The sequence below is a fragment of the Periophthalmus magnuspinnatus genome, chromosome 22 (genome assembly GCF_009829125.3).
Source record: "Periophthalmus magnuspinnatus isolate fPerMag1 chromosome 22, fPerMag1.2.pri, whole genome shotgun sequence".
NCBI classification, from domain to species: Eukaryota; Metazoa; Chordata; class Actinopteri; order Gobiiformes; family Gobiidae; genus Periophthalmus; species Periophthalmus magnuspinnatus.
This window is the reverse complement of record NC_047147.1, coordinates 22,296,328-22,317,535: the sequence shown is the minus strand read 5'-3', so window position 1 is coordinate 22,317,535 and position 21,208 is coordinate 22,296,328. Positions and strand designations below refer to the sequence as shown.

The 21,208-nt window shown below is 41.6% G+C and overlaps 25 non-coding genes across 25 annotated transcripts; all 25 read left to right on the top strand.

Annotated features, from left to right (window-relative positions):
- Nucleotides 1-540: 540 nt before the first annotated feature.
- On the top strand, nucleotides 541-612 carry trnac-gca (transfer RNA cysteine (anticodon GCA)). Its single transcript has one exon. It is a non-coding gene; the product is annotated as a tRNA-Cys (tRNA).
- A 1,193-nt stretch (nucleotides 613-1,805) lies between these two features.
- On the top strand, nucleotides 1,806-1,892 carry trnay-gua (transfer RNA tyrosine (anticodon GUA)). The gene is given in 2 exon segments: nucleotides 1,806-1,842; nucleotides 1,857-1,892. It is a non-coding gene; the product is annotated as a tRNA-Tyr (tRNA).
- A 418-nt stretch (nucleotides 1,893-2,310) lies between these two features.
- Nucleotides 2,311-2,397, top strand: trnay-gua (transfer RNA tyrosine (anticodon GUA)). Its single transcript is given in 2 exon segments — nucleotides 2,311-2,347; nucleotides 2,362-2,397. It is a non-coding gene; the product is annotated as a tRNA-Tyr (tRNA).
- A 92-nt stretch (nucleotides 2,398-2,489) lies between these two features.
- On the top strand, nucleotides 2,490-2,561 carry trnac-gca (transfer RNA cysteine (anticodon GCA)). Its single transcript has one exon. It is a non-coding gene; the product is annotated as a tRNA-Cys (tRNA).
- A 1,406-nt stretch (nucleotides 2,562-3,967) lies between these two features.
- On the top strand, nucleotides 3,968-4,054 carry trnay-gua (transfer RNA tyrosine (anticodon GUA)). Its single transcript is given in 2 exon segments — nucleotides 3,968-4,004; nucleotides 4,019-4,054. It is a non-coding gene; the product is annotated as a tRNA-Tyr (tRNA).
- A 92-nt stretch (nucleotides 4,055-4,146) lies between these two features.
- Nucleotides 4,147-4,218, top strand: trnac-gca (transfer RNA cysteine (anticodon GCA)). Its single transcript has one exon. It is a non-coding gene; the product is annotated as a tRNA-Cys (tRNA).
- Nucleotides 4,219-5,564: 1,346 nt separating this feature from the next.
- trnac-gca (transfer RNA cysteine (anticodon GCA)) lies at nucleotides 5,565-5,636 on the top strand. The gene has a single exon. It is a non-coding gene; the product is annotated as a tRNA-Cys (tRNA).
- A 714-nt stretch (nucleotides 5,637-6,350) lies between these two features.
- trnay-gua (transfer RNA tyrosine (anticodon GUA)) lies at nucleotides 6,351-6,437 on the top strand. Its single transcript is given in 2 exon segments — nucleotides 6,351-6,387; nucleotides 6,402-6,437. It is a non-coding gene; the product is annotated as a tRNA-Tyr (tRNA).
- A 92-nt stretch (nucleotides 6,438-6,529) lies between these two features.
- Nucleotides 6,530-6,601, top strand: trnac-gca (transfer RNA cysteine (anticodon GCA)). Its single transcript has one exon. It is a non-coding gene; the product is annotated as a tRNA-Cys (tRNA).
- A 1,641-nt stretch (nucleotides 6,602-8,242) lies between these two features.
- trnay-gua (transfer RNA tyrosine (anticodon GUA)) lies at nucleotides 8,243-8,329 on the top strand. Its single transcript is given in 2 exon segments — nucleotides 8,243-8,279; nucleotides 8,294-8,329. It is a non-coding gene; the product is annotated as a tRNA-Tyr (tRNA).
- An 83-nt stretch (nucleotides 8,330-8,412) lies between these two features.
- trnac-gca (transfer RNA cysteine (anticodon GCA)) lies at nucleotides 8,413-8,484 on the top strand. Its single transcript has one exon. It is a non-coding gene; the product is annotated as a tRNA-Cys (tRNA).
- A 1,410-nt stretch (nucleotides 8,485-9,894) lies between these two features.
- On the top strand, nucleotides 9,895-9,981 carry trnay-gua (transfer RNA tyrosine (anticodon GUA)). Its single transcript is given in 2 exon segments — nucleotides 9,895-9,931; nucleotides 9,946-9,981. It is a non-coding gene; the product is annotated as a tRNA-Tyr (tRNA).
- Nucleotides 9,982-10,064: 83 nt separating this feature from the next.
- On the top strand, nucleotides 10,065-10,136 carry trnac-gca (transfer RNA cysteine (anticodon GCA)). Its single transcript has one exon. It is a non-coding gene; the product is annotated as a tRNA-Cys (tRNA).
- Nucleotides 10,137-12,182: 2,046 nt separating this feature from the next.
- trnac-gca (transfer RNA cysteine (anticodon GCA)) lies at nucleotides 12,183-12,254 on the top strand. The gene has a single exon. It is a non-coding gene; the product is annotated as a tRNA-Cys (tRNA).
- Nucleotides 12,255-13,448: 1,194 nt separating this feature from the next.
- trnay-gua (transfer RNA tyrosine (anticodon GUA)) lies at nucleotides 13,449-13,535 on the top strand. Its single transcript is given in 2 exon segments — nucleotides 13,449-13,485; nucleotides 13,500-13,535. It is a non-coding gene; the product is annotated as a tRNA-Tyr (tRNA).
- An 83-nt stretch (nucleotides 13,536-13,618) lies between these two features.
- trnac-gca (transfer RNA cysteine (anticodon GCA)) lies at nucleotides 13,619-13,690 on the top strand. The gene has a single exon. It is a non-coding gene; the product is annotated as a tRNA-Cys (tRNA).
- A 496-nt stretch (nucleotides 13,691-14,186) lies between these two features.
- On the top strand, nucleotides 14,187-14,258 carry trnac-gca (transfer RNA cysteine (anticodon GCA)). Its single transcript has one exon. It is a non-coding gene; the product is annotated as a tRNA-Cys (tRNA).
- Nucleotides 14,259-15,100: 842 nt separating this feature from the next.
- Nucleotides 15,101-15,187, top strand: trnay-gua (transfer RNA tyrosine (anticodon GUA)). Its single transcript is given in 2 exon segments — nucleotides 15,101-15,137; nucleotides 15,152-15,187. It is a non-coding gene; the product is annotated as a tRNA-Tyr (tRNA).
- Nucleotides 15,188-15,270: 83 nt separating this feature from the next.
- trnac-gca (transfer RNA cysteine (anticodon GCA)) lies at nucleotides 15,271-15,342 on the top strand. The gene has a single exon. It is a non-coding gene; the product is annotated as a tRNA-Cys (tRNA).
- Nucleotides 15,343-17,393: 2,051 nt separating this feature from the next.
- Nucleotides 17,394-17,465, top strand: trnac-gca (transfer RNA cysteine (anticodon GCA)). Its single transcript has one exon. It is a non-coding gene; the product is annotated as a tRNA-Cys (tRNA).
- Nucleotides 17,466-18,659: 1,194 nt separating this feature from the next.
- Nucleotides 18,660-18,746, top strand: trnay-gua (transfer RNA tyrosine (anticodon GUA)). Its single transcript is given in 2 exon segments — nucleotides 18,660-18,696; nucleotides 18,711-18,746. It is a non-coding gene; the product is annotated as a tRNA-Tyr (tRNA).
- An 83-nt stretch (nucleotides 18,747-18,829) lies between these two features.
- trnac-gca (transfer RNA cysteine (anticodon GCA)) lies at nucleotides 18,830-18,901 on the top strand. Its single transcript has one exon. It is a non-coding gene; the product is annotated as a tRNA-Cys (tRNA).
- Nucleotides 18,902-19,397: 496 nt separating this feature from the next.
- On the top strand, nucleotides 19,398-19,469 carry trnac-gca (transfer RNA cysteine (anticodon GCA)). The gene has a single exon. It is a non-coding gene; the product is annotated as a tRNA-Cys (tRNA).
- Nucleotides 19,470-20,306: 837 nt separating this feature from the next.
- Nucleotides 20,307-20,393, top strand: trnay-gua (transfer RNA tyrosine (anticodon GUA)). The gene is given in 2 exon segments: nucleotides 20,307-20,343; nucleotides 20,358-20,393. It is a non-coding gene; the product is annotated as a tRNA-Tyr (tRNA).
- An 83-nt stretch (nucleotides 20,394-20,476) lies between these two features.
- Nucleotides 20,477-20,548, top strand: trnac-gca (transfer RNA cysteine (anticodon GCA)). Its single transcript has one exon. It is a non-coding gene; the product is annotated as a tRNA-Cys (tRNA).
- The last annotated feature ends 660 nt before the right edge of the window (nucleotides 20,549-21,208 follow it).

Genomic DNA, 21,208 nt, shown 5'->3' with positions numbered 1-21,208 from the left:
ACTGAAATCAAAATGTGCAAATATTGTTTATTCAATCTAATATTATCTCTCAAATTATGTCCCAGTCCGCCCTGCCCCCCCATGTGTCCTATTCAACCCCGCACCCTCCCTACTTGCCCCAGTGTCGCCTGTCTTGGGATGTACATGCACACATTTATTTATTATTTCTTGTATGTTCCCCATCTTCCTCCATGTGGCTTTATAAATGCATTAAAATACTTGGTGCTAAATACATCTGAAACGTACCTTTGGAATGTAATATACAAGTTTGCAAATATGTCACACCAAAAGGCATATTTAGAAAAAATATATAACTTGAATCATCAAGGATTTATCCAGAGCTCAAAGCCTCAATTTTGTGCCTTCGATAGCTCAGTTGGTAGAGTGGAGGGCTGTAGACTAAACAGCTGAAATCCTTCGGTTGCTGGTTTAAATCCAGTGCAAAGAATCTTTTAGGTGGGGTCAAACAGGTGAAGCTTTCAAATGCTAGAACAGCATTCATAATGGCTCACAGTCTATCTACTATTTAGTGCCCTGTAAGGGGGTATAGCTCAGTGGTAGAGCATTTGACTGCAGATCAAGAGGTCTCCAGTTCAAATCTGGATGCCCCCTGGCTGCTCCTCAGTTTGTCTGCTGTCTGTAACTCAGCAATGGCATTTACCAGATCCTCCATTCAAATCCGACTCGAAGGAGCTTTTAGGTGCAGTCAAACAGGTCAACCGTTAAAATGCTAGAACAACATTCTTAATGGCTCACAGTTTATCTACTTTTCCACTGGCTGGTCCACACTTTGTTGGACTACAAGCTTTGTCTGTGTAGACCTTCAGTCGTCCAGGTCTGATCCATAGCAAACAACAAAGTTAAATCTGTCAACTGGACAAATCTTGTAGGAGTGAAGACATTTCACTGCTCATCCAAGCCGCTTCTTCAGTTCTGGCCAGAATGCTCGTGGCCACTGCCTTTAAATCTAACTGAGGGGAGGGGCTAACTACACTGAAATTGTAAACAGCTATTGTCTCCCGTTTCAGCTGCAACTACTCTATTCAGCCCTTTACGACCCTGCTATTGTTCTCATTGTTCTGGGTATGAGGATGGAGTTGTAGATGGGGGAGAGAATATTCCGAAATAACTTAAACATGACTGCTGCTAAAACCTGCTTCTACTCTATGATCATCTCCCACATAGACTATTGTTTAACTACTTGGTGTCTTGCCTGTCCCACAACACTTAAAACTTTGAAAACCTCTATATAATGCATTAAAATACTTTGTGATAAATACATCTGAAACGTACCTTTGGAATGTAATATACAACTTTGCAATACGTCACACATAAGGGTATATTTAGAAAAATAATATGATAAATAACTTGAATCATCACGAGAATCCCCAGAAAAGACAGAATCCTTCCTTTGCTTTGCACCTTGATCTAAATCCCACCACACCACCCCAAGAAAAGTCTCTGATAATTCATAAAACACAGCAGAGACAATACAAACTAAACTACTTTTTAGTTTGTTGGAAGAGGGTATAGCTCTGTGGTAGATAATTTGACTGCAGATCAAGAAGTTGGATATCACAGTTGTATATCACATTTGGAATGTAATATACAACTTTGCAAATACAAAAATGCACCTTGCTCTGAATCACACCACAGCAGCTCAAGAAAAGTCTGTGAGAACCCATAAAACACAGCAGAGACAATACAAACTAAACACAGGGTAGATATATTGAGAACACTGACATTTACCAGATCCCCCTTTCTCTTGCCAGAGATGTATCCAGAGCTCAAAAACTGACATTGTGCTTTCGATAGCTCAGTTGGTAGAGCGGAGGACTGTAGACTAAACAGCTGAAATCCTTAGGTCGCTGGTTCAAATCCAGCTCGAAGGAGTTTTTAGTTGGGGTCAAACATGTCAAGCATTCAAATGCAAGAACAGCATTCATAATGGCTCACAGTCTGTTTACTACTTTAGTTTTGCGGAAGGGGGTATAGCTCAGTGGTAGAGCATTTGACTGCAGATCAAGAGGTCTCCGGCTCAAATCCGGATGCCCCCTGGCTGCTTCTTAGATTGTTGGACTATGAACTTTATTGTTCCTTCTCGTAGAACCTTGAGGCTTTATAAATGCATTAAAATACTTGCTCTGAATCACACCACAGCAGCTCAAGGAAAGTCTGTGAGAACCCATAAAACACAGCAGAGACAATACAAACTAAACACAGGGTTGATATATTGAGAAAACTGACATTTACCAGATCCCCCTTTCTCTTGCCAGAGGTTTATCCAGAGCTCAAAAACCTGACATTGTGCCTTCGATAGCTCAGTTGGTAGAGTGGAGGACTGTAGACTAAACAGCTGAAATCCTTAGGTCGCTGGTTCAAATCCGGCTCGAAGGATCTTTTAGGTGGGGTCAGACAGGTCGAGTGTTCAAATGCAAGAACAGCATTCATAATGGCTCACAGTTTATCTACTTTTTAGTTTCATGGAAGGGGGTATAGCTCAGTGGTAGAGCATTTGACTGCAGATCAAGAGGTCTCTGGTTCAAATCCAGATGCCCCCTGGCTGGTCCACACTTTGTTGGACTACAAGCTTTGTCTGTGTAGACCCTCACTTGTCCAGGTCTGATCCATAGCAAACAATGAAGTTAAATCTGTCAACTGGACAAATCTTGTAGGAGTGAAGATGTTTTGCTGCTCATCCAAGCCGCTACTTCAGTTCTGGTCAGATTGCTGGTGGCCACTGTCTTTAACGCTATCTGAGGGGAGGGGCTAACTACACTGAAACTGTAAGCAGCCATTGTCTCCAGTTTCAGCTGAAACTACCCTATTCAGCCCTTAACGACCCCGCTATTGTTCTTATTGTTCTGGGTATGAGGATGGAGTTGTAGATGGGGGAGAGATTATGCCTCAGGCCCCCATTTCTGTTTAAGGAAGGATTCTCTTTCCTAACAAAAAAAGCTTCTTTAACTCCTCTCTCAAACCATTTCTTTTCTCTGGCTCAGATCGGAACTTTACTATCTTCAAAGGAGTGGTTATTGTCTTTGAGTGTGGTGGAAGGGGGTATAGCTCAGTGGTAGAGCATTTGACTGCAGATCAAGAGGTCTCCGGCTCAAATCCGGATGCCCCCTGGCTACTTCTTAGTTTGTTGGACTATGAACTTTATTGTTCCTTCTCGTAGAACCTTGAGGCTTTATAGATGCATTAAAATACTTGGTGCTAAATACAGCTGTAACTTACCTTTGGAAGGTAATATACAACTTTGCAAATGCGTCACACATAAGGGCAGATTTAGCAAAATTCATGATAACACCAGTAACACCAAAAACAAACATGGCTAATTATCGATCTATAAGCATCCTTCCTGTTATATCGAAAATAGCTGAGAAATGGGTAGACAAGCTTCTCACTGCTCACCTAGAAAACACCAAACCCTCCTTACATCCATTACAGTTTGGCTTTTGTACCTATCACTCCACAGACACTGCCCCGTGTGTGTTAACAGAAAATATAAAGAGCTTGCTGGATAGGAGTCCCTGTGTTGGGGCTGTCTTTTTAGACTTAAAGAAAGCCTTCGACTCCGTAAACCACCAGATCTTGCTTTCCATGTTGACTCAGTTTAACATCTCTAAATGCATTAAAATACTTGGTGATAAATACATCTGAAACATACTTTTGGAAGGTAATATACAACTTTGCAATATGTCACACATAAAGGCATATTTAGGAAAAAGTATGATAAATAACTTGAATCACCTCGAGAATCCCCCAAAAAGACAGAATCCTTCCTTTGCTTTGCACCTTGATCTAAATCCCACCACACCAGCTCAAGAAAAGTCTCTGATAACTCATAAAACACAGCAGAGACAATGCAAACTAAACACAGGGTTGATATTGAGAACACTGACATTTACCAGATCCTCCTTTCTCTTGCCAGAGGTTTATCTAGAGCTCAAAATCAAAAAATGTGCCTTCGATAGCTCAGTTGGTAGAGCGGAGGACTGTAGACTAAACAGCTGAAAGCCTTACGTTGCTGGTTCAAATCCGGCTCGAAGGATCTTTTAGTTGGGGTCAAACAGGTCAAGCGTTCAAACGCTAGAACAGCATTCATAATGGCTCACAGTTTATCTACTATATGATTTCATGGAAGGGGGTATAGCTCAGTGGTAGAGCATTTGACTGCAGATCAAGAGGTCTCTGGTTCAAATCCAGATGCCCCCTGGCTGCTCCTCATTTTGTCTGCTGTCTGCTCCTCAGAAGTAACATTTACCAGATCCTCCTTTCTCCCTCAGCCATCTCTTATATACCACCAGCCACCAATATCAGCCAGGTTCTTTGCTCATCTGTTACTGTCAGTAGTAGCCAGTTTTTTATATGCCACTGCTCATGCCACCTCAGACCACAGCACCAGGCAACGTGATGCCACTGCACCAGACTCTCTCCATCTCCACACCACAATTTGAGAGCACTCCCACTGATCCTGCCCAAACACAAGACACACCACAAAAACGCAAGTACACAAGGACAGTCACCTCCAACAAATGCACCAAGTGCGGAGAACCCCACACCACAGACACCGGCCACAGCCAGTTTAAAGGGAGAATTTACTGCCCCAACAGGGAGACACTAACTAAGGAGCAGTGGCTTAGACTGATGAGAAAATGACAATATAACATTACTTTTTTTTTTTTTTTTGTATATAAAGGTACTCTGCCTTTTGTAAATATTTTGTAAATATTTTTGGAATATGTAGTAAGTAGGAGTTTTGTGATTAAACACTGTAGTCTATAATAATAATGATACTTATAATTTGTTGAGCATGTACATAGGTTGTAAGTATGTATATAATATATTTTGTACATACTTTTATAATACATATTTTCTGTTATCTTTTATAATAAATATTTCTTGTTTTCTGTTTTATTTTGACAAATAAAAATTCCCAAATTTCTCAACTTTCAATACTGTGTTTTTGCTTTTTCTTTTGATTGGGTGATGGGTGATAAATATACTAAATGAAGTCAAACAAACACATGATAGATATTATTATATACTATATTATTTTAAATACACAGTTACTATATAATGTGATCTAATGCTACTGACGTACTATGAGGATCACCAACTCTAGTGGACTGACTGGACAAATCATAAATCACAAAGTTCATCTGGGGTGCGTGCACCTGCTGTGGCTGTGGACAAACAAACAATTTGACCCAAGCCTGGCAGATTTACAGCTTCCTCTAACATCTGCTTAATTAGCTTGTTTGTGTAAACACATTTTGATATAATAATTTGATTATTTTTTGTGTAGTAATTAACATGGTATACAAATTAATTGAATACATAGTGGTCTGAGTCTTTGCCATAGTTATCATGTTTAATCCATTGTTTTTCAATAAATGTATATTACTACTAATGCTACTAATATTGCACAAAACATTTGACAAATTCAAATGAATAACCCTGTTGGCAACGTACAATAAAGTCGTAGGCCATTGTGTTGAATACAACCATAGAGATACTTGGTAGAGGTTCGGACTCGACTACTATTTGCTTTCATGGAAGGGGGTATAGCTCAGTGGTAGAGCATTTGACTGCAGATCAAGAGGTCTCCGGTTCAAATCTGGATGCCCCCTGGCTCCTCCTCAGTTTGTCTGCTGTCTGCTCCTCAGAAGTAACATTTACCAGATCCTCCTTTCTCTTGCCAGAGATTTATTCAGAGCTCAAAAAAACAAAGCTGTGCACTTGCTAGCTCAGTTGGTAGAGTGGAGGACTGTAGACTAAACAGCTGAAATCCTTAGGTTGCTGGTTCATATGCAGCTCAGAGGATTTTTTGGGTGGGGTCAGACAGGTCAAGCATTCAAATGCTAGAACAACATTCATGATGGCTCACAGTTTATCTACTATTCAGCTTGGTGGAAGGGGGTTTGTTGGACTATGAACTTTGGACTATGAACCTCAGTTTGTTGGACTATGAACTTTATTGTTCCTTCTCGTAGAACCTTGAGGCTTTATAAATGCATTAAAATACTTGGTGCTGAATACATCTGAAACGTACCTTTGGAATGTAATATACAACTTTGCAATACGTCACACAAGGGTATATTTAGGAAAAAGTATGATAAATAACGTGAATCATTTCGAGAATCCCCAAAAAAGACAGAATCCTTCCTTTGCACCTTGATCAAAATCTCACCACACCAGCTCAAGAAAAGTCTCTGATAACTCATAAAACACAGCAGAGACAATACAAACTAAACACAGGGTGGATATATTGAGAACACTGACATTTACCAGATCCTCCTTTCTCTTGCCAGAGGTTTATCTAGAGCTCAAAATCCAAAAATGTGCCTTCGATAGCTCAGTTGGTAGAGCGGAGGACTGTAGACCAAACAGCTGAAGTCCTTAGGTCGCTGGTTCAAATCTGGCTCGAAGGAGTTTTTAGTTGGGGTCAAACATGTCAAGTGTTCAAATGATAGAACAGCATTCATAATGGCTCACAGTCTATCTACTATTTAGAGTTGTGGACGGGGGTATAGCTCAGTGGTAGAGCATTTGACTGCAGATCAAGAGGTCTCCGGTTCAAATCCGGATGCCCCCTGGTTGCTCCTAAGACTGTTGGACTTAACTTTATTGTTCCTTCTCGTAGAACCTTGAGGCTTTATAAATGCATTAAAATACTTGTTGCTAAATACATCTGAAACTTACCTTTGTAATATACAACTTTGCAAATGTGTCACACATAAGGGCAGATTTAGCAAAATTCATGATAACACCAGTAACACCAAAAACAAACATGGCTAATTATCGATCTATAAGCATCTTTCCTGTTATATCGAAAATAGCTGAGAAATGGGTAGACAAGCTTCTCACTGCTCACCTAGAAAACACCAAACCCTCCTTACATCCATTACAGTTTGGCTTTTGTACCTATCACTCCACAGACACTGCCCCGTGTGTGTTAGCAGAAAATATAAAGACCTTGCTGGATTAGAGTCCCTGTGTTGGGGCTGTCTTCTTAGACTTAAAGAAAGCCTTCGACTCCGTAAACCACCAGATCTTGCTGTCCATGTTGACTCAGTTTAATATCTCCAGCCAAGCTCTTTAATGGTTTACATCGTATCTGTCCCACAGGAAACAGTATGTGGTAGTTGATGGTGTGAAGTCTTCAAGTTTAGACAGTGATGTCGGACTCCCACAGGGGTCGATCCTTGGGACAGTTTTATTTTCTCTCTTTATCAATAACTTACTAAATGCTTGTCCAAATGTATTTTCACAGATGTATGCGGATGATGCAGTCATATACACTCAAACCAAAACGTTCAGCAAGCTGCTGATGACCTCACACCTGCCTTATTGTTGGTGCATAACTGGCTTAAGGATTCGTGTCCTCTTGTTAAACACCACTAAAATGGTCTGTATGTACTTTTCAAAACATCACACTGAACTAAAGCAACCCAATGTCTTTCTTAACGGTGTAGAGCTTGATCTGGTCTCAGAATTTAAATACCTTGGAGTAAAAAAAGTCTCCCAGGTAATTAAGTTCAATAATCAGAATTCTCGCCACATCCGAAACAACTTAAACATGACTGCTGCTAAAACCTACTTCTACTCTATGATCATCTCCCACATAGACTATTGTTTAACTACTTGGTGTCTTGCCTGTCCCACAACACTTAAAACTTTGAAAACCTCTATATAATGCATTAAAATACTTGGTGATAAATACATCTGAAACGTACCTTTGGAATGTAATATACAACTTTGCAATACGTCACACATAAGGGTATATTTAGAAAAAAAATATGATAAATAACTTGAATCATCACGAGAATCCCCAGAAAAGACAGAATCCTTCCTTTGCTTTGCACCTTGATCTAAATCCCACCACACCACCTCAAGAAAAGTCTCTGATAATTCATAAAACACAGCAGAGACAATACAAACTAAACTACTTTTTAGTTTGTTGGAAGAGGGTATAGCTCTGTGGTAGATAATTTGACTGCAGATCAAGAAGTTGGATATCACATTTGGAATGTAATATACAACTTTGCAAATACAAAAATGCACCTTGCTCTGAATCACACCACAGCGGCTCAAGAAAAGTCTGTGAGAACCCATAAAACACAGCAGAGACAATACAAACTAAACACAGGGTAGATATATTGAGAACACTGACATTTACCAGATCCCCCTTTCTCTTGCCAGAGATGTATCCAGAGCTCAAAAACCTAACATTGTGCCTTCGATAGCTCAGTTGGTAGAGCGGAGGACTGTAGACTAAACAGCTGAAATCCTTAGGTCGCTGGTTCAAATCCGGCTCGAAGGAGCTTTTAGGTGGGGTCAAGCGTTCAAATGCTAGAACAGCATTCATAATGGCTCACAGTTCATCTACTTTTTAGCTTCATGGAAGGGGGTATAGCTCAGTGGTAGAGCATTTGACTGCAGATCAAGAGGTCTCTGGTTCAAATCCAGATGCCCCCTGGCTGGTCCACACTTTGTTGGACTACAAGCTTTGTCTGTGTAGACCCTCAGTTGTCCAGGTCTGATCCATAGCAAACAATGAAGTTAAATCTGTCAACTGGACAAATCTTGTAGGAGTGAAGATGTTTTGCTGCTCATCCAAGCCGCTACTCCAGTTCTGGTCAGATTGCTGGTGGCCACTGTCTTTAACGCTATCTGAGGGGAGGGGCTAACTACACTGAAACTGTAAGCAGCCATTGTCTCCAGTTTCAGCTGAAACTACCCTATTCAGACCTTAACGACCCCGCTATTGTTCTTATTGTTCTGGGTATGAGGATGGAGTTGTAGATGGGGGAGAGATTATGTCTCAGGCCCCCATTTCTGTTTAAGGAAGGATTCTCTTTCCTAACAAAAAAAAGCTTCTTTAACTCCTCTCTCAAACCATTTCTTTTCTCTGGCTCAGATCGGAACTTTACTATCTTCAAAGGAGTGGTTATTGTCTTTGAGTGTGGTGGAAGGGGGTATAGCTCAGTGGTAGAGCATTTGACTGCAGATCAAGAGGTCTCCGGCTCAAATCCGGATGCCCCCTGGCTGCTTCTTAGTTTGTTGGACTATGAACTTTATTGTTCCTTCTCGTAGAACCTTGAGGCTTTATAAATGCATTAAAATACTTGGTGCTAAATACAGCTGTAACTTACCTTTGGAAGGTAATATACAACTTTGCAAATGCGTCACACATAAGGGCAGATTTAGCAAAATTCATGATAACACCAGTAACACCAAAAACAAACATGGCTAATTATCGATCTATAAGCATCCTTCCTGTTATATCGAAAATAGCTGAGAAATGGGTAGACAAGCTTCTCACTGCTCACCTAGAAAACACCAAACCCTCCTTACATCCATTACAGTTTGGCTTTTGTACCTATCACTCCACAGACACTGCCCCGTGTGTGTTAACAGAAAATATAAAGAGCTTGCTGGATAGGAGTCCCTGTGTTGGGGCTGTCTTTTTAGACTTAAAGAAAGCCTTCGACTCCGTAAACCACCAGATCTTGCTTTCCATGTTGACTCAGTTTAACATCTCTAAATGCATTAAAATACTTGGTGATAAATACATCTGAAACGTATCTTTGGAGGGTAATATACAACTTTGCAATATGTCACACATAAGGGCATATTTAGGAAAAAGTATGATAAATAACTTGAATCACCTCGAGAATCCCCAAAAAAGACAGAATCCTTCCTTTGCTTTGCACCTTGATCTAAATCCCACCACACCAGCTCAAGAAAAGTCTCTGATAACTCATAAAACACAGCAGAGACAATACAAACTAAACACAGGGTAGATATATTGAGAACACTGACATTTACCAGATCCCCCTTTCTCTTGCCAGAGATGTATCCAGAGCTCAAAAACCTGACATTGTGCCTTCGATAGCTCAGTTGGTAGAGCGGAGGACTGTAGACTAAACAGCTGAAATCCTTAGGTCGCTGGTTCAAATCTGGCTCGAAGGAGATTTTAGGTGGGGTCAAGCGTTCAAATGCTAGAACAGCATTCATAATGGCTCACAGTTCATCTACTTTTTAGCTTCATGGAAGGGGGTATAGCTCAGTGGTAGAGCATTTGACTGCAGATCAAGAGGTCTCTGGTTCAAATCCAGATGCCCCCTGGCTGGTCCACACTTTGTTGGATTACAAGCTTTGTCTGTGTAGACCCTCAGTTGTCCAGGTCTGATCCATAGCAAACAATGAAGTTAAATCTGTCAACTGGACAAATCTTGTAGGAGTGAAGATGTTTTTCTGCTCATCCAAGCCGCTTCTTCAGTTCTGGTCAGAATGCTGGTGGCCACTGCCTTTAACTCTATCTGAGGGGAGGGGCTAACTACACTGAAACTGTAAACAGCTATTGTCTCCAGTTTCAGCTGAAACTACCCTATTCAGCCCTTAACGACCCCGCTATTCTTCTCATTGTTCTGGGTATGAGGATGTAGTTGTAGATGGGGAGAGATTATGTCTCAGGCCCCCATTTCTGTTTAAGGAAGGATTTTCTTTCCTAACAAAAAAAGCTTCTTTAACTCCTCTCTCAAACCATTTCTTTTCTCTGGCTCAGATCGGAACTTTACTATCTTCAAAGGAGTGGTTATTGTCTTTGAGATGGAGCTGTACAGCAGACTGGGGTCCAGAGGAACTCTCCCACCGGTGTTGTTACATCCTCTTATGGAGTAGCTGTTTAGTTTCTCCAATGTAACGCTCACTGCACTCCTCACTGAATGGAGTAGACTACATTATTTTGTTTATGGCTCAAAGTTTTGTCAAGTTCACATGGGAAGAAGCCAAGGAGAACAAACTGGCCTTTTTAGATTGTGCAGTAACAATAGGAGAGGCCAGGCGACTCCAGGTAGAAGTTTACAGGAAGCATACACATACGGACCAATACCTGCTGTTTGACTCACACCATCCACTGCAGCACAAACTCGGAGTGATCCGGAACACTACACCACAGAGCTCAAGTGGTGCCTACTTACACAGAGGGAAAAGTGAAGGAGGAGCAAAATGTGGAGAAAGCCCTCTCTGCTTGTGGATATCCAAAATGGGCCTTCAATAGATCTAAGAGAGCTAAAAAACAGGACAAATCACAGGATAAATCATTTTAATCATCTCGAGAATCCCCAGAAAAGACAGAATCCTTCCTTTGCTTTGCACCTTGATCTAAATCCCACCAAACCACCTCAAGAAAAGTCTCTGATAACTCATAAAACACAGCAGAGACAATACAAACTAAACTACTGTTTAGTTTGTTGGAAGAGGGTATAGCTCAGTGGTAGAGCATTTGACTGCAGATCAAGAAGTTGGATATCACATTTGGAATGTAATATACAATTTTGCAAATACAAAAATGCACCTTGATCTGAATCACACCACAGCAGTTCAAGAAAAGTCTGCCCGGTACACCATCTTCGTCAGAAACCTCCACGTGTACGATCAGCGCACCACCCCCCACTGGACCCTGTTCACGAACCGTCTTACCACCCACCTCCAACACCTTCACATAGCCATCCCCCACCATTTTAACAAGACCCTGCTCCCCCGCAACACCCTCATCACCGTCACCCCCCAAGGACAATTGGACTTTCACTTTTGATCACTCACCCCATCCCCCACCCCACCTCGGATTCTGAAAGACTGAAATCAAAATGTGCAAATATTGTTTATTCAATCTAATATTATCTCTCAAATTATGTCCCAGTCCGCCCTGCCCCCCCATGTGTCCTATTCAACCCCTCCCTACTTGCCCCAGTGTCGCCTGTCTTGGGATGTACATGCACACATTTATTTATTATTTCTTGTATGTTCCCCATCTTCCTCCATGTGGCTTTATAAATGCATTAAAATACTTGGTGCTGAATACATCTGAAACGTACCTTTGGAATGTAATATACAAGTTTGCAAATATGTCACACCAAAAGGCATATTTAGAAAAAATATATAACTTGAATCATCAAGGATTTATCCAGAGCTCAAAGCCTCAATTTTGTGCCTTCGATAGCTCAGTTGGTAGAGTGGAGGGCTGTAGACTAAACAGCTGAAATCCTTCGGTTGCTGGTTTAAATCCAGTGCGAAGAATATTTTAGGTGGGGTCAAACAGGTGAAGCTTTCAAATGCTAGAACAGCATTCATAATGGCTCACAGTCTATCTACTATTTAGTGCCCTGTAAGGGGGTATAGCTCAGTGGTAGAGCATTTGACTGCAGATCAAGAGGTCTCCAGTTCAAATCTGGATGCCCCCTGGCTGCTCCTCAGTTTGTCTGCTGTCAGTAACTCAGCAATGGCATTTACCAGATCCTCCATTCAAATCCGACTCAAAGGAGCTTTTAGGTGCAGTCAAACAGGTCAACCGTTAAAATGCTAGAACAACATTCTTAATGGCTCACAGTTTATCTACTTTTCCACTGGCTGGTCCACACTTTGTTGGACTACAAGCTTTGTCTGTGTAGACCTTCAGTCGTCCAGGTCTGATCCATAGCAAACAACAAAGTTAAATCTGTCAACTGGACAAATCTTGTAGGAGTGAAGACATTTCACTGCTCATCCAAGCCGCTTCTTCAGTTCTGGCCAGAATGCTCGTGGCCACTACCTTTAAATCTAACTGAGGGGAGGGGCTAACTACACTGAAATTGTAAACAGCTATTGTCTCCCGTTTCAGCTGCAACTACCCTATTCAGCCCTTTACGACCCTGCTATTGTTCTCATTGTTCTGGGTATGAGGATGGAGTTGTAGATGGGGGAGAGAATATTCCGAAATAACTTAAACATGACTGCTGCTAAAACCTGCTTCTACTCTATGATCATCTCCCACATAGACTATTGTTTAACTACTTGGTGTCTTGCCTGTCCCACAACACTTAAAACTTTGAAAACCTCTATATAATGCATTAAAATACTTGGTGATAAATACATCTGAAACGTACCTTTGGAATGTAATATACAACTTTGCAATACGTCACACATAAGGGTATATTTAGAAAAAAAATATGATAAATAACTTAAATCATCACGAGAATCCCCAGAAAAGACAGAATCCTTCCTTTGCTTTGCACCTTGATCTAAATCCCACCACACAACCTCAAGAAAAGTCTCTGATAACTCATAAAACACAGCAGAGACAATACAAACTAAACTACTTTTTAGTTTGTTGGAAGAGGGTATAGCTCTGTGGTAGATAATTTGACTGCAGATCAAGAAGTTGGATATCACAGTTGTATATCATATTTGGAATGTAATATACAACTTTGCAAATACAAAAATGTACCTTGCTCTGAATCACACCACAGCAGCTCAAGAAAAGTCTGTGAGAACCCATAAAACACAGCAGAGACAATACAAACTAAACACAGGGTAGATATATTGAGAACACTGACATTTACCAGATCCCCCTTTCTCTTGCCAGAGATGTATCCAGAGCTCAAAAACCTAACATTGTGCCTTCGATAGCTCAGTTGGTAGAGCGGAGGACTGTAGACTAAACAGCTGAAATCCTTAGGTCGCTGGTTCAAATCTGGCTCGAAGGAGCTTTTAGGTGGGGTCAAGCGTTCAAATGCTAGAACAGCATTCATAATGGCTCACAGTTCATCTACTTTTTAGCTTCATGGAAGGGGGTATAGCTCAGTGGTAGAGCATTTGACTGCAGATCAAGAGGTCTCTGGTTCAAATCCAGATGCCCCCTGGCTGGTCCACACTTTGTTGGACTACAAGCTTTGTCTGTGTAGACCCTCAGTTGTCCAGCTCTGATCCATAGCAAACAATGAAGTTAAATCTGTCAACTGGACAAATCTTGTAGGAGTGAAGATGTTTTGCTGCTCATCCAAGCCGCTACTTCAGTTCTGGTCAGATTGCTGGTTGCCACTGTCTTTAACGCTATCTGAGGGGAGGGGCTAACTACACTGAAACTGTAAGCAGCCATTGTCTCCAGTTTCAGCTGAAACTACCCTATTCAGACCTTAACGACCCCGCTATTGTTCTTATTGTTCTGGGTATGAGGATGGAGTTGTAGATGGGGGAGAGATTATGTCTCAGGCCCCCATTTCTGTTTAAGGAAGGATTCTCTTTCCTAACAAAAAAAAGCTTCTTTAACTCCTCTCTCAAACCATTTCTTTTCTCTGGCTCAGATCGGAACTTTACTATCTTCAAAGGAGTGGTTATTGTCTTTGAGTGTGGTGGAAGGGGGTATAGCTCAGTGGTAGAGCATTTGACTGCAGATCAAGAGGTCTCCGGCTCAAATCCGGATGCCCCCTGGCTGCTTCTTAGTTTGTTGGACTATGAACTTTATTGTTCCTTCTCGTAGAACCTTGAGGCTTTATAGATGCATTAAAATACTTGGTGCTAAATACAGCTGTAACTTACCTTTGGAAGGTAATATACAACTTTGCAAATGCGTCACACATAAGGGCAGATTTAGCAAAATTCATGATAACACCAGTAACACCAAAAACAAACATGGCTAATTATCGATCTATAAGCATCCTTCCTGTTATATCGAAAATAGCTGAGAAATGGGTAGACAAGCTTCTCACTGCTCACCTAGAAAACACCAAACCCTCCTTACATCCATTACAGTTTGGCTTTTGTACCTATCACTCCACAGACACTGCCCCGTGTGTGTTAACAGAAAATATAAAGAGCTTGCTGGATAGGAGTCCCTGTGTTGGGGCTGTCTTTTTAGACTTAAAGAAAGCCTTCGACTCCGTAAACCACCAGATCTTGCTTTCCATGTTGACTCAGTTTAACATCTCTAAATGCATTAAAATACTTGGTGATAAATACATCTGAAACGTATCTTTGGAGGGTAATATACAACTTTGCAATATGTCACACATAAGGGCATATTTAGGAAAAAGTATGATAAATAACTTGAATCACCTCGAGAATCCCCAAAAAAGACAGAATCCTTCCTTTGCTTTGCACCTTGATCTAAATCCCACCACACCAGCTCAAGAAAAGTCTCTGATAACTCATAAAACACAGCAGAGACAATACAAACTAAACACAGGGTAGATATATTGAGAACACTGACATTTACCAGATCCCCCTTTCTCTTGCCAGAGATGTATCCAGAGCTCAAAAACCTGACATTGTGCCTTCGATAGCTCAGTTGGTAGAGCGGAGGACTGTAGACTAAACAGCTGAAATCCTTAGGTCGCTGGTTCAAATCCGGCTCAAAGGAGATTTTAGGTGGGGTCAAGCGTTCAAATGCTAGAACAGCATTCATAATGGCTCACAGTTCATCTACTTTTTAGCTTCATGGAAGGGGGTATAGCTCAGTGGTAGAGCATTTGACTGCAGATCAAGAGGTCTCTGGTTCAAATCCAGATGCCCCCTGGCTGGTCCACACTTTGTTGGATTACAAGCTTTCTCTGTGTAGACCCTCAGTTGTCCAGGTCTGATCCATAGCAAACAATGAAGTTAAATCTGTCAACTGGACAAATCTTGTAGGAGTGAAGATGTTTTTCTGCTCATCCAAGCCGCTTCTTCAGTTCTGGTCAGAATGCTGGTGGCCACTGCCTTTAACTCTATCTGAGGGGAAGGGCTAACTACACTGAAACTGTAAACAGCTATTGTCTCCAGTTTCAGCTGAAACTACCCTATTCAGCCCTTAACGACCCCGCTATTCTTCTCATTGTTCTGGGTATGAGGATGGAGTTGTAGATGGGGAGAGATTATGTCTCAGGCCCCCATTTCTGTTTAAGGAAGGATTTTCTTTCCTAACAAAAAAAGCTTCTTTAACTCCTCTCTCAAACCATTTCTTTTCTCTGGCTCAGATCGGAACTTTACTATCTTCAAAGGAGTGGTTATTGTCTTTGAGATGGAGCTGTACAGCAGACTGGGGTCCAGAGGAACTCTCCCACCGGTGTTGTTACATCCTCTTATGGAGTAGCTGTTTAGTTTCTCCAATGTAACGCTCACTGCACTCCTCACTGAATGGAGTAGACTACATTATTTTGTTTATGGCTCAAAGTTTTGTCAAGTTCACATGGGAAGAAGCCAAGGAGAACAAACTGGCCTTTTTAGATTGTGCAGTAACAATAGGAGAGGCCAGGCGACTCCAGGTAGAAGTTTACAGGAAGCATACACATACGGACCAATACCTGCTGTTTGACTCACACCATCCACTGCAGCACAAACTCGGAGTGATCCGGAACACTACACCACAGAGCTCAAGTGGTGCCTACTTACACAGAGGGAAAAGTGAAGGAGGAGCAAAATGTGGAGAAAGCCCTCTCTGCTTGTGGATATCCAAAATGGGCCTTCAATAGATCTAAGAGAGCTAAAAAACAGGACAAATCACAGGATAAATCATTTTAATCATCTCGAGAATCCCCAGAAAAGACAGAATCCTTCCTTTGCTTTGCACCTTGATCTAAATCCCACCACACCACCTCAAGAAAAGTCTCTGATAACTCATAAAACACAGCAGAGACAATACAAACTAAACTACTGTTTAGTTTGTTGGAAGAGGGTATAGCTCAGTGGTAGAGCATTTGACTGCAGATCAAGAAGTTGGATATCACATTTGGAATGTAATATACAATTTTGCAAATACAAAAATGCACCTTGATCTGAATCACACCACAGCAGTTCAAGAAAAGTCTGCCCGGTACACCATCTTCGTCAGAAACCTCCACGTGTACGACCAGCGCACCGCCCCCCACTGGACCCTGTTCACGAACCGTCTTACCACTCACCTCCAACACCTTCACATAGCCATCCCCCACCATTTTAACAAGACCCTGCTCCCCCGCAACACCCTCATCACCGTCACCCCCCAAGGACATTTGGACTTTCACTTTTGATCACTCACCCCATCCCCCACCCCACCTCGGATTCTGAAAGACTGAAATCAAAATGTGCAAATATTGTTTATTCAATCTAATATTATCTCTCAAATTATGTCCCAGTCCGCCCTGCCCCCCCATGTGTCCTATTCAACCCCGCACCCTCCCTACTTGCCCCAGTGTCGCCTGTCTTGGGATGTACATGCACACATTTATTTATTATTTCTTGTATGTTCCCCATCTTCCTCCATGTGGCTTTATAAATGCATTAAAATACTGGTGCTAAATACATCTGAAACGTACCTTTGGAATGTAATATACAAGTTTGCAAATATGTCACACCAAAAGGCATATTTAGAAAAAATATATAACTTGAATCATCAAGGATTTATCCAGAGCTCAAAGCCTCAATTTTGTGCCTTCGATAGCTCAGTTGGTAGAGTGGAGGGCTGTAGACTAAACAGCTGAAATCCTTCGGTTGCTGGTTTAAATCCAGTGCGAAGAATCTTTTAGGTGGGGTCAAACAGGTGAAGCTTTCAAATGCTAGAACAGCATTCATAATGGCTCACAGTCTATCTACTATTTAGTGCCCTGTAAGGGGGTATAGCTCAGTGGTAGAGCATTTGACTGCAGATCAAGAGGTCTCCAGTTCAAATCTGGATGCCCCCTGGCTGCTCCTCAGTTTGTCTGCTGTCTGTAACTCAGCAATGGCATTTACCAGATCCTCCATTCAAATCTGACTCGAAGGAGCTTTTAGGTGCAGTCAAACAGGTCAACCGTTAAAATGCTAGAACAACATTCTTAATGGCTCACAGTTTATCTACTTTTCCACTGGCTGGTCCACACTTTGTTGGACTACAAGCTTTGTCTGTGTAGACCTTCAGTCGTCCAGGTCTGATCCATAGCAAACAACAAAGTTAAATCTGTCAACTGGACAAATCTTGTAGGAGTGAAGACATTTCACTGCTCATCCAAGCCGCTTCTTCAGTTCTGACCAGAATGCTCGTGGCCACTGCCTTTAAATCTAACTGAGGGGAGGGGCTAACTACACTGAAATTGTAAACAGCTATTTTCTCCCGTTTCAGCTGCAACTACCCTATTCAGCCCTTTACGACCCTGCTATTGTTCTCATTGTTCTGGGTATGAGGATGGAGTTGTAGATGGGGGAGAGAATATTCCGAAATAACTTAAACATGACTGCTGCTAAAACCTGCTTCTACTCTATGATCATCTCCCACATAGACTATTGTTTAACTACTTGGTGTCTTGCCTGTCCCACAACACTTAAAACTTTGAAAACCTCTATATAATGCATTAAAATACTTGGTGATAAATACATCTGAAACGTACCTTTGGAATGTAATATACAACTTTGCAATACGTCACACATAAGGGTATATTTAGAAAAAAAATATGATAAATAACTTGAATCATCACGAGAATCCCCAGAAAAGACAGAATCCTTCCTTTGCTTTGCACCTTGATCTAAATCCCACCACACCACCTCAAGAAAAGTCTCTGATAATTCATAAAACACAGCAGAGACAATACAAACTAAACTACTTTTTAGTTTGTTGGAAGAGGGTATAGCTCTGTGGTAGATAATTTGACTGCAGATCAAGAAGTTGGATATCACAGTTGTATATCACATTTGGAATGTAATATACAACTTTGCAAATACAAAAATGCACCTTGCTCTGAATCACACCACAGCAGCTCAAGAAAAGTCTGTGAGAACCCATAAAACACAGCAGAGACAATACAAACTAAACACAGGGTAAATATATTGAGAACACTGACATTTACCAGAGCCACCTTTCTCTTGCCAGAGATGTATCCAGAGCTCAAAAACCTGACATTGTGCTTTCGATAGCTCAGTTGGTAGAGTGGAGGACTGTAGACTAAACAGCTGAAATCCTTAGGTCGCTGGTTCAAATCCAGCTCGAAGGAGCTTTTAGGTGGGGTCAAGCGTTCAAATGCTAGAACAGCATTCATAATGGCTCACAGTTCATCTACTTTTTAGCTTCATGGAAGGGGGTATAGCTCAGTGGTAGAGCATTTGACTGCAGATCAAGAGGTCTCTGGTTCAAATCCAGATGCCCCCTGGCTGGTCCACACTTTGTTGGACTACAAGCTTTGTCTGTGTAGACCCTCAGTTGTCCAGGTCTGATCCATAGCAAACAATGAAGTTAAATCTGTCAACTGGACAAATCTTGTAGGAGTGAAGATGTTTTGCTGCTCATCCAAGCCGCTACTCCAGTTCTGGTCAGATTGCTGGTGGCCACTGTCTTTAACGCTATCTGAGGGGAGGGGCTAACTACACTGAAACTGTAAGCAGCCATTGTCTCCAGTTTCAGCTGAAACTACCCTATTCAGACCTTAACGACCCCGCTATTGTTCTTATTGTTCTGGGTATGAGGATGGAGTTGTAGATGGGGGAGAGATTATGTCTCAGGCCCCCATTTCTGTTTAAGGAAGGATTCTCTTTCCTAACAAAAAAAAGCTTCTTTAACTCCTCTCTCAAACCATTTCTTTTCTCTGGCTCAGATCGGAACTTTACTATCTTCAAAGGAGTGGTTATTGTCTTTGAGTGTGGTGGAAGGGGGTATAGCTCAGTGGTAGAGCATTTGACTGCAGATCAAGAGGTCTCCGGCTCAAATCCGGATGCCCCCTGGCTGCTTCTTAGTTTGTTGGACTATGAACTTTATTGTTCCTTCTCGTAGAACCTTGAGGCTTTATAAATGCATTAAAATACTTGGTGCTAAATACAGCTGTAACTTACCTTTGGAAGGTAATATACAACTTTGCAAATGCGTCACACATAAGGGCAGATTTAGCAAAATTCATGATAACACCAGTAACACCAAAAACAAACATGGCTAATTATCGATCTATAAGCATCCTTCCTGTTATATCGAAAATAGCTGAGAAATGGGTAGACAAGCTTCTCACTGCTCACCTAGAAAACACCAAACCCTCCTTACATCCATTACAGTTTGGCTTTTGTACCTATCACTCCACAGACACTGCCCCGTGTGTGTTAACAGAAAATATAAAGAGCTTGCTGGATAGGAGTCCCTGTGTTGGGGCTGTCTTTTTAGACTTAAAGAAAGCCTTCGACTCCGTAAACCACCAGATCTTGCTTTCCATGTTGACTCAGTTTAACATCTCTAAATGCATTAAAATACTTGGTGATAAATACATCTGAAACGTATCTTTGGAGGGTAATATACAACTTTGCAATATGTCACACATAAGGGCATATTTAGGAAAAAGTATGATAAATAACTTGAATCACCTCGAGAATCCCCAAAAAAGACAGAATCCTTCCTTTGCACCTTGATCTAAATCCCACCACACCAGCTCAAGAAAAGTCTCTGATAACTCATAAAACACAGCAGAGACAATACAAACTAAACACAGGGTAGATATATTGAGAACACTGACATTTACCAGATCCCCCTTTCTCTTGCCAAAGATGTATCCAGAGCTCAAAAACCTGACATTGTGCCTTCGATAGCTCAGTTGGTAGAGCGGAGGACTGTAGACTAAACAGCTGAAATCCTTAGGTCGCTGGTTCAAATCTGGCTCGAAGGAGATTTTAGGTGGGGTCAAGCGTTCAAATGCTAGAACAGCATTCATAATGGCTCACAGTTCATCTACTTTTTAGCTTCATGGAAGGGGGTATAGCTCAGTGGTAGAGCATTTGACTGCAGATCAAGAGGTCTCTGGTTCAAATCCAGATGCCCCCTGGCTGGTCCACACTTTGTTGGATTACAAGCTTTGTCTGTGTAGACCCTCAGTTGTCCAGGTCTGATCCATAGCAAACAATGAAGTTAAATCTGTCAACTGGACAAATCTTGTAGGAGTGAAGATGTTTTTCTGCTCATCCAAGCCGCTTCTTCAGTTCTGGTCAGAATGCTGGTGGCCACTGCCTTTAACTCTATCTGAGGGGAGGGGCTAACTACACTGAAACTGTAAACAGCTATTGTCTCCAGTTTCAGCTGAAACTACCCTATTCAGCCCTTAACGACCCCGCTATTCTTCTCATTGTTCTGGGTATGAGGATGGAGTTGTAGATGGGGAGAGATTATGTCTCAGGCCCCCATTTCTGTTTAAGGAAGGATTTTCTTTCCTAACAAAAAAAGCTTCTTTAACTCCTCTCTCAAACCATTTCTTTTCTCTGGCTCAGATCGGAACTTTACTATCTTCAAAGGAGTGGTTATTGTCTTTGAGATGGAGCTGTACAGCAGACTGGGGTCCAGAGGAACTCTCCCACCGGTGTTGTTACATCCTCTTATGGAGTAGCTGTTTAGTTTCTCCAATGTAACGCTCACTGCACTCCTCACTGAATGGAGTAGACTACATTATTTTGTTTATGGCTCAAAGTTTTGTCAAGTTCACATGGGAAG